This window comes from Mytilus californianus, unplaced genomic scaffold (genome assembly GCF_021869535.1).
Source record: "Mytilus californianus isolate M0D057914Y unplaced genomic scaffold, xbMytCali1.0.p SCAF_14, whole genome shotgun sequence".
Taxonomy (NCBI): Eukaryota; Metazoa; Mollusca; class Bivalvia; order Mytilida; family Mytilidae; genus Mytilus; species Mytilus californianus.
In genome coordinates this window covers 5,377,712-5,387,577 of record NW_026262626.1, presented here as the reverse complement: position 1 = coordinate 5,387,577, position 9,866 = coordinate 5,377,712, and positions in this window count along the sequence as shown.

Sequence of the window (9,866 nt, the reverse complement as noted above, 5' to 3'; positions counted from 1 at the left end):
ATGTTGGTCGTGGTAAGGTCTTGTCAGACGTAGCAAGAGCGCGACAAGATCGTAACTAGAACTTGTTATTGTCGTAGCAGGATATTATAAGGATCGTAGCAAGGTCATGGTTTGAACGTGAAAACTATGAAATATTGAATATTCAAGCCGACCATACCACGATATCACTGCGATCTTATTTTTTTTTATAGATCGTAGTGTGATCTTCATGGTCTTGGTCTAGTGTGATGGGGGCTTAAGGTCGCAGCGAAATATTTTCCATTGGCTTCCCTTATTGCACCACGTTTCCAATGCGATGCTTCTACTCCCATGCATCGCGATCTTACTACGTCCTTACTACGACTAGTTTTGGCCACGACTGCACTACGAATGTTTTGAGCATGTTCAAAGTTGGTCGGATCATGAAGACTTGGCACGTTCTTACTACGACCTCAACGATCTTACTACGACTTCTAAAACTTTTCACAATTTCTGAGGTCGTAGCGGGATCGTGGTCTTAGTGTGATGGGGGTATTAAATAGCCAGTCTGACTAGCTGTCACAAGCTGACCTGGAAAATAATCCTCGCCGCGATATAGCCTTTTTGATAAGATACGGCGTAAGGCAATCACCAATCAATCAATCAATTAATCAATCAAATCAATCTGACCTGCAAGTAGTAGTTAAGTCCGTCTCGGCCAATTGTCACAAGCTAGTCGACATAAACGTGTCCGAAGAAAAAGTTCAATATGGCATCCCCCAACGGAATAAACGTGGGTCTGGATTGTTTCCCTTCATTTCTTTACTCTTTAATGTTTACGACCATTTTCTCTATTCTTTATTTATTTTGGCCATTATTCTCTATTCCTTATATGTCAGCAATCCATTATTCTCTATTCTGTACTTTTAAGTCTTATATGTCAGCAATCCATTATTCTCTATTCTGTACTTTTAAGTCTTATATGTCAGCAATCCATTATTCTCTATTCTGTACTTTTAAGTCTTATATGTCAGCAATCCATTATTCTCTATTCTGTACTTTTAAGTCTTATATGTCAGCAACCCATTATTCTCTATTCTGTACTTTTAAGTCTTATATGTCAGCAACCCATTATTCTCTATTCTGTACTTTTAAGTCTATTTTTCTCTACGCTTTATATTTTTACCGTTTGCCCCTTTTGCCCATTATTCTCTATTCTACAAACCCCACCCAGAACAGTATAAACTGTAAGGTGTCATTATATTTTTTCGTAGGGTAGGGGTGTTATACGAAACTATTGCCCCCGCAAAATTACCGACAAGAATAGTCAAATGGTGTACAATATGAAACTAGAGGCTCTAAAGAGCCTGTGTCGCTCACCTAAGTCTATGATCATCTTCAACAATGGACTCTCTGCAACATTGTGGACTAGAATAGAATTCATGACAGAAATCTTTTTGTTTTTTTGATTGTGTATTGCCGATATTTTTTCTGTTTTTCTCTTTTTTCTTTAGTTTTTGTCCTAAACATAAAAAACAATAAACAAAACAAAACAATTAAGGCAATCACTCCTATAAAGAGTAAACCAATTTTACTTAGATGGTTGATGTTATTTGTAAAGCTTGTCTTGCAGATCATTTTTGCTGGTTTAAGTGGCTATCAATCTGTAATAGTTTTCAAGATAGTAGGTAAAAACGTAAATATTGGTAAAAATCGCCACTAAAGAACAAGTACTCCTTCAAGGGTCGACTGATGATTTTGGTTATTTGACTTATTTATAGATCAAGTATTGCTGATCATTTTAAGTTTCTATCTATCTATTATTGTTTTTAAAATATTAAAATATAGGCAGAAAGGCTTAAAAATGTTAAAAATCATTATCGAAGGGCAATAACTCCAATATGGGGTCGTCAGGCAATTTCAAGATTGTAAAATAATTTGTTGATTTTGGCTTGCTGATCACTTTTGCATATTTAAGTATCTATCTATCTATAAAAGTTTGTTTTCAGATATTAGGCAAAAAAGCACAAAAAAATATAAAAATCGTCTTTTAAAGGGCAATAACTCCATTAAGGAGTCGTCTGATGGTTTTGACCATGGGACTTATTTTTAGATATTGTCTTGTTGACCATTGTTGGTATATAAAGTTTTTCTCTATTTATCATAGTTTTTCAGATATTAGGCAAACATGAAAAATTGGTAAAATTCGTCATTGAAGGGAAATAACACCTGTAAGAAGTCGTCTAAAAGATTTGAAGTAACCGTACAATATGTAGATCTCATCATTCTGAACATTTTTGCACCTGACAGATTTTCTCCATTCATAGGCTAGCGGTTTTCAAGATAATAGACCAAACTTGCATTTTAACACTATGTTCTGTTTTTAGCCATGTCGGCCTTTTTGGTTGGCATGCAGGCAGGGTCACCAGACATATTTTTTAAACAAGATACCCTAATGATGATTGTTAACGACGGACGACGACGATGACGGACGACAGACGCCAAGTGATGAGAAAAGCTCACTTGACTTTTAGGCTAGGTGAGCTAAAAAATGAAGATGTGGTATTATTGCCAATGAGACAAATCTCCACCAGAGACCAAATGAGGTACAAACGAAAATAGCAAATATTATTTTTGCAGATCTTCATCAGAAGCTCTTACAAAAAAAAATGTGAGAATTAACTGTTGATGCTTCGATGTTGGTCCAGTATACTTTACTTGGAAGATCTGCCTCGGGAATCTTCAATTGTTTGTCATGTGATTATTTGCAATCTGATTTCATCTCAGTGTGAGTAAAAAGAGATGTGGGTTTTACCATTAGTTGTAATTGATCTTAGACTGACATAATTACAGAGTTAAATAAGTTAACTATGCAAATTAATCAAGTCACGGCATAGACCATGACTGAGTTGACGGCGCAAGACAATCTACACATGCTAATGTTTTTTTCAACTGCATATACAATAACTAATTTTAATCGCTAACCTTGCAAATGTTTCAAAATCAATAGGACGTGAGTGAGGGGACAGGGCCAAATAATCTCCATGGGAATGAGATGTGCCAATAATAACACAACTGCATACCAAATATCATGACTAACGGCCATAAGTCGTTCCCCTTTAACTAACATAATCTCAAGCTTTATCAAATTGTTGACGCCGATAATGGAACTTGAACAGCACTACTATATTGTAACTTCAACATTTAAAGATTTCTTTTTTTTTTTCTTAATTTCTCAATGTAAACATATCTTCTCTCTCTTACTACTTTCGAAAAATTTCAACATTCCAGTCTTTTTAACAATAAAACCATTTTAGCACTTGTACCAATATACATCACCAGTATTGTGGTTTTATAAGTTGGAATACCCTTAATATATTTACTAGCCAGGTTTTTGTTGTTATCAGGATGACAGATTATCATAAAACTGGTAGTCATACACAACGCAGCTTCCAGGAAACGGCTGCCAAGTCAAAAAGTAGCTGCCGGTTTCGTTTGGTATTTTGATCCAAATGTTTATGTTATAAATGAGGAATGTGTCCATGGGACACAGATGATGCACCAGTTTGCATATCATATAAAGTTATAAAGGGGCATAACTGAAGAACGGTAAAAGTGACGCTACCCAAATTTGTACTTGATCTGAGTTTTGTGGTAATAAGTATTGTGAATAAGTTTCATATCATTTGGTTGAGGCAAACTTAAGTTAGAGAACGGAAACCAACTTTGGGACGTACGGACGGACGTACAGACGGACAAGGGTAAAACTTAATGCCCCCTCCGCTACGGTAAACGGACAGAATGTCACAGAGGACAGAAAGTCACAAATGATTTGTAAACAATTGTTTGAATATATAAGAGAAAAATCTTGATTTTGTCAAGTTTATTACATATATATTCAATTTACAGTTTAGGAAATTGTTCATTAGCCTTGTAAAATGAAAATTTATCGAATTTTAATCAAGCAAAGAATATATTTCTTGGCACCATGAACATCACAGTCATGATTTAGATTTTATAAATTACATCTAATAAGAACACTTACCTTGAAAATTATGATTCCCAAGCTAAACGAACATGCTAATTATATTATCTCTTGGCATTTTAAACTAACGTTAAGCCTATTTAAATAATACTACTAAACATCAAAGTTAGTCATGCTTCTGATTTGAATATTGCATTTATAAAACACTTACTTTTAAAATTATGATTCCCAAGCCTAACGAACATGTAATTTATTTCTGTCTCTTGCCATTTTAACATTACATTACTTTTAAAGTCCCTATATAAATGTTTATATATAAACTCACGACCTGTTGTATATGCACTAGATATTATGGTGGAGGATACTGTTCATTCATATTTTACAGAGGATTTATTGTGTTTTAATGTACAGATACTCTTATAATTTATCGGTCTCATCCGAGTGCTCCTAAACAGGAGGGAATTACGAAAGAAGAAGAAGAAGCCGTTTTTAAAAGTATCAAGCCACTTTGCCATTTTGTTTTCTTAACAATTATTTTGATCATTATTGATATTTATTAAATACATTTTAATATCAAAGTTGCTTTATATATAATAGTTCAAGAAAAATACAAAAATATTTTTTTAAATAAGTGTTATCTTATTCAAAGAAAAATATCTCAAAACTGAATTGTGACTTTTAGTCCAGTGACTTTTTGTCCTGCCTTTTTGTCTGTGACTTTTTGTCCTGTAACTTTCTGTCCTACATTCAACATATACTTATTTAAAATTTCCAGTTCATTAATAAAGAAAATTATTAAGAAACTAAGGCTCCAACTCCCTCAGTCAAATTTGACCGTAGACGAATTTGGCTATTCTGTTTAGGTCCATTTGGTCATATAGCTTCTAACGTTGCAGCGTATCAAGTTACGCATCTCTGGCTTTCAAATGTTTAGCCGGAACTGAGCGTTAAAGACAAAGGTAAATTCAGTAAATCGCTTCGGATTTCATAAAGAATTTATATCAATTTCCCAGAAAATTTTCCACCAAATAATGGTCGAGGTATAATAATGTACATCAAGCAAGAGCTGCAAGCAGTAGAGATAACTTTTAAATACGACTTTAAGGAATTCACATGTGCTAAGATTAATCTAATGAATAATGATAAACTTTTAGTAGGATGTATATACAAAAGTCCGTCATCAACAGAAGAGAATCATAGATTATTAAATGAACTATTATTGAAAATAAGTAACTTAGAAGAAAAATATACACATATACTTCTAACTGGAGATTTTAATTTTCCGTCTATAAATTGGGAAAGTTGGTCCGCCAAAGATAGTGTAAGTGAAAACTTTTTAGAATGTATAAGAGACTGCTTCTTCCAACAAATGGTAGATCAACCTACGAGATATCGCATATACCAGGAACCATCACTATTAGATTTAGTATTGGTAAATGATAAAGATTTTATTAACAATATAGAATATCAAGAGCCAGTAGGGCATAGTGATCACAACGTTTTTAGTTTTTGAGTATAAATGTTATATTAAACAAGAAGTATCTAAGTTGGAAAAGTTTAATTATTTTAAAGCAGACTTTGAAATGTTACGTCAAGATTTAAATGTTAATTGGGAAGAATTATTAGCAGACAAAAACACTGAAGAAAAGGTTAGTGCTTTTATGGATAGATTACAAATAGCAATGAACAACCATATTCCTAAAAAGAAAATATCGAAAAAGAAGTATAATAAAGAACCTTTAAGTGTAGAAGCTAGAAGAGTAATAAGGAAAAAAACATAGAGCATGGGAAAAGTATTCAAATAAGAAAGACAATGATAGTTATAGGGAGTATACTAAAGCTAGGAACAAGGCAAAATCAACTGTAATTAGAGAACGTAAAAACCGTGAAAAAGACATTGCTGAATCAGCAAAGACAAATTGTAAAAATTTTTGGTCATATATTAACTCAAAGAGAAAGTCGAAAAGTGGTATTTCTGAACTTCACGATAAAAGAGATGGCAAAACGTTTATTGCAAGCAATGATACTGATAAGGCTGAAATACTTGCCGAATTTTTCACAAGTGTATTCACTAAAGAAGATGATGAGGATGAAACTTTTCTAAAAGATATTAAGTACGATGAATCGTCTAGTGATGAAGTCTTTAAACCAAAAGAAATTAACAAATTACTAAAAAACCTAAATACATCAAAGTCACCAGGGCCTGACCAGGTACATCCTAAAGTTTTATATGAACTTGCAGATATAATCGACATTCCACTTTGTATCATTTTCAATAGTTCATTTTCATCCGGTATTGTACCAGAAGGCTGGAAAATTGGTCAGATAACAGCGTTGTTTAAAAAGGGAGATAAAAAGCTTGCGTCGAACTACAGACCAGTTAGCCTTACAAGTATTATATGTAAGATCATGGAAAAATTAATAAGAAAGAGAACTGTTGACCCTATGAACAAATACGGCCTATTTAGTGATAGACAATTTGGATTTATCGGGGGACGATCAACAGGATTACAACTATTAAAAGTACTAGACCATTGGACTGAAATTCTAGATAATGGAGGATCTATTGACGCTATCTATACTGATTTTATGAAGGCCTTCGACAAGGTTCCAGACCACATAAGCGTTTAATTAACAAGCTAAGATCATATGGAATTAGTAACCAAACATGTAACTGGGTCCAGAGCTTCTTACATGGTAGAAAGCAAAGAGTACAAGTTAATGGAAATTACTCACAGTGGCATAATGTAACTAGTGGCATACCACAAGGGTCAGTTCTCGGACCAATACTGTTTGTTCTTTTTATAAACGATTTACCCTTATGTGTGGACTCTGAGGTATTTATGTTCGCAGACGATGCAAAATTATATAGAGAAATACAAACCCCAAATGATATAGACATAGTTCAACAAGACATAGATAAGCTGTTCAGATGGAGTGAGAAATGGCTGTTACGGTTCCACCCTGATAAATGTAAAGTGCTGCCAATATCCACGAAACAAACGAAGAACCAAGATGGGAGATACAAGATGCCAACATATGATGGTGCAGAAACAACTTTAGAAACTGTGGAATGTGAGAAAGATGTAGGTGTAAACATAGATTCTAAGCTTAAATTTGACAAGCATATACAAACACAGGTTAACAAAGCCAACCAATTAGTAGGACTAATTCGAAGGTCATTTAAGTACTTAGACTACAAGAGTTTCTGTTTACTATTCAAAGCACTAGCTAGACCCCATCTTGAGTATGCCAGCAGTGTTTGGAGTCCATATAAGAAAAAGGATATTGAATCAGTTGAAAACGTACAAAGACGGGCTACAAAAATGCTTCCAAACTTGAAAGATCTATCATACGAAGACAGATTAAAACTCCTGAAATTACCAACACTTAGATGTCGTAGACTACGAGGCGACATGATCGAGACGTACAAGATTCTCAATAACATCTATGATGAAAGGGCATCAAGTGGTATTTTCACATTAAGTAGTGGTTCAACAACAAGAGGGCATTCTTTGAAGTTAGTCAAGAACAGGAGTAGGCTGGATGTTAGAAAGTACTATTTTACCAACAGAGTAGTGGAAGTCTGGAACAGTTTTCCTGAGACAATTGTTACTGCCAAAAACGTTAAAACATTCGAACGAAGACTAGATAAATATTGGAAAGAACATCCTATGATTTATGACTACACAGTAGATTACAACTTCACGATCGGAGGTAGCACAGTAATCAACAGTGATAGTGACAGTGAAATAGAGCCAAATATAGAGGAGCAAGCTGATCTCCTGCGTTTGGAAACACTTAGGTAGACTTAGGTAGGTAGAATTACGATTATGACTTAAAATCCTGACATCTAAGGGGGTCAAATTTGATCGGTAGTGGGGTTGAAAAAACATTGTAAAGAAAAGGTGTAATGATAGCTTTTTAAACAAATCTTTATTGAGCATTATTTAGTTTATAACTTTTTGGAGCATTATTTAGTTTATAACTTTTTGGAGCATTATTTACTTTATAACTTTTAGGAGCATTATTACATTAAAACGATTGTTTAAATAACTAGATTTAAAATTGTGACACCTTAATGGGGATACATTTTACATGGTAAAGATTTAAAATACCACTGCTATGAAAAGAAGCTTTTGATTCCAGATACTTTTCAGAGCACAATTACTTGTTTAAGTAGCTCCAATTAATTTCATGATTTCAAATTCTGACTTAAAAGGGTGAAAGGGTCATTGTAAAAGGGGGAGTGTTTCTGTCACAATACCATGGCTTGTCAAAAGTGTGTAATATTTTTTCCAACATGTATTTGATTTCAGATACTCTTTGGAGCATTATTGTTTGATAAAATTGTTTAAATAGCATTGATGCTGTGACATTTGAGAGGAGAGATAAATTTGCAATGGTAAAATAAAAGGGGGGGGGGGGGGGGGTGGTGGGGGGTGGTGGTAAAAATAACGTCTAAGAAAAAGTGTTATCAATCTTTTCCAACATAGGAATTTCATTTCATTACTTCTTTAAGCATAAACACTAAATAATGTAGGTTAGATCCTTTGATAATGTTACACAGAAACGTTGGATGAGTATTATATGTTGGAACTCGGTGTGACAACCTTTAACCTTTACTTCAAGCAATGCAAGAACCTACTAGGAATTTCTCAATAAACATATTTTACCTTAACTCAGAGTTGAGATTTCCTTGCTTCTTTTATTTCCTATCATCTACCTTAACTCAGAGTTGAGATTTCCTTGCTTCTTTTATTTCCTATCATCAGCATACATTTTTACTAAACAAGTATTTCAAATAAAAGTTGACATATTTTTTGGACCTTACTTTCAATGGATTTATCAAAGTTGGAACATATGTGTCATTTAAATGTAGGTACCAGTGTATATATGTAGTTTGATTCATTTTTAATCATTTTTAGTATGCACATTGTAAATTATGGCAATATTTGTTAGCCATTACAGTATAATTATGGATTTTTAATTGTTATGGTGTCTTTAAGGAAATCATGAGTATAAAAATTTATGCTAATTAAGTATTAAGTCTTATTTTATTTACAATTTTCAGCATATTTATCCCCCCTCCCCCCTCCCAATAAAAAAAAAGGAAAAATAAATTCTTAACCAAAACAAAAATTCTGTCGTAAGCAAATCAAAACAATATGTATTCACGTTCACATACAAATTACAAATTAATACATTTTGGAGATAGAGGCCCTAGATGAAAAATAGTTCAAAAACATACAAAATTTGTAATAGTGCATTAAAATGATCTTCACAAGCACTGAAAATCAATTATATGTAAAAGATGTATGTATGACAATTGTAAAATGTGTGAAATTCATTATTCAAACTCTGTGATTAGAAACTTCCGATTTTGTCCCTTTCAGTGAAAAAATACTGGCAGTCCATTTTCAAATTACTGATGTTGTTTACAATTTTTTTTTAAAAAGGGTAGCTTTTATGTAGGACAAAATAAGTCGCTGCATTCACAAGCAAATTAAGGCTCAATTACAACAGTTGTGTACCTTTTTACATGTTTCTATTAATACAATTGTGTGTTGTGTGAAAAATGGCAATAATTTTGATTGTGTAATTGCAAATATGGTAATAAAGGATTGCAAAGTATGTGGTTATGACATGTGGTTATGAAATGTAAATTCTTTCAAGCTTTCATGCATCCAGAACTGCTTCTTCCATACAGTTTGCATTGACAGTTAACAGAGTCAATCCTACCAAAGAATTGTCTCCCTTTGCAAAAATTTATAAATTTTGAAACATGTTTACAACTTATAACAGGCAGAAGTTTATTTAACATGGTTTGAATCCCAGATATTTATTTCAAGTGAATTATAGTGTGATGTGATGATTTATCAGAATAAATATTGTTTAAACTAACATTGCATCGATACCAATC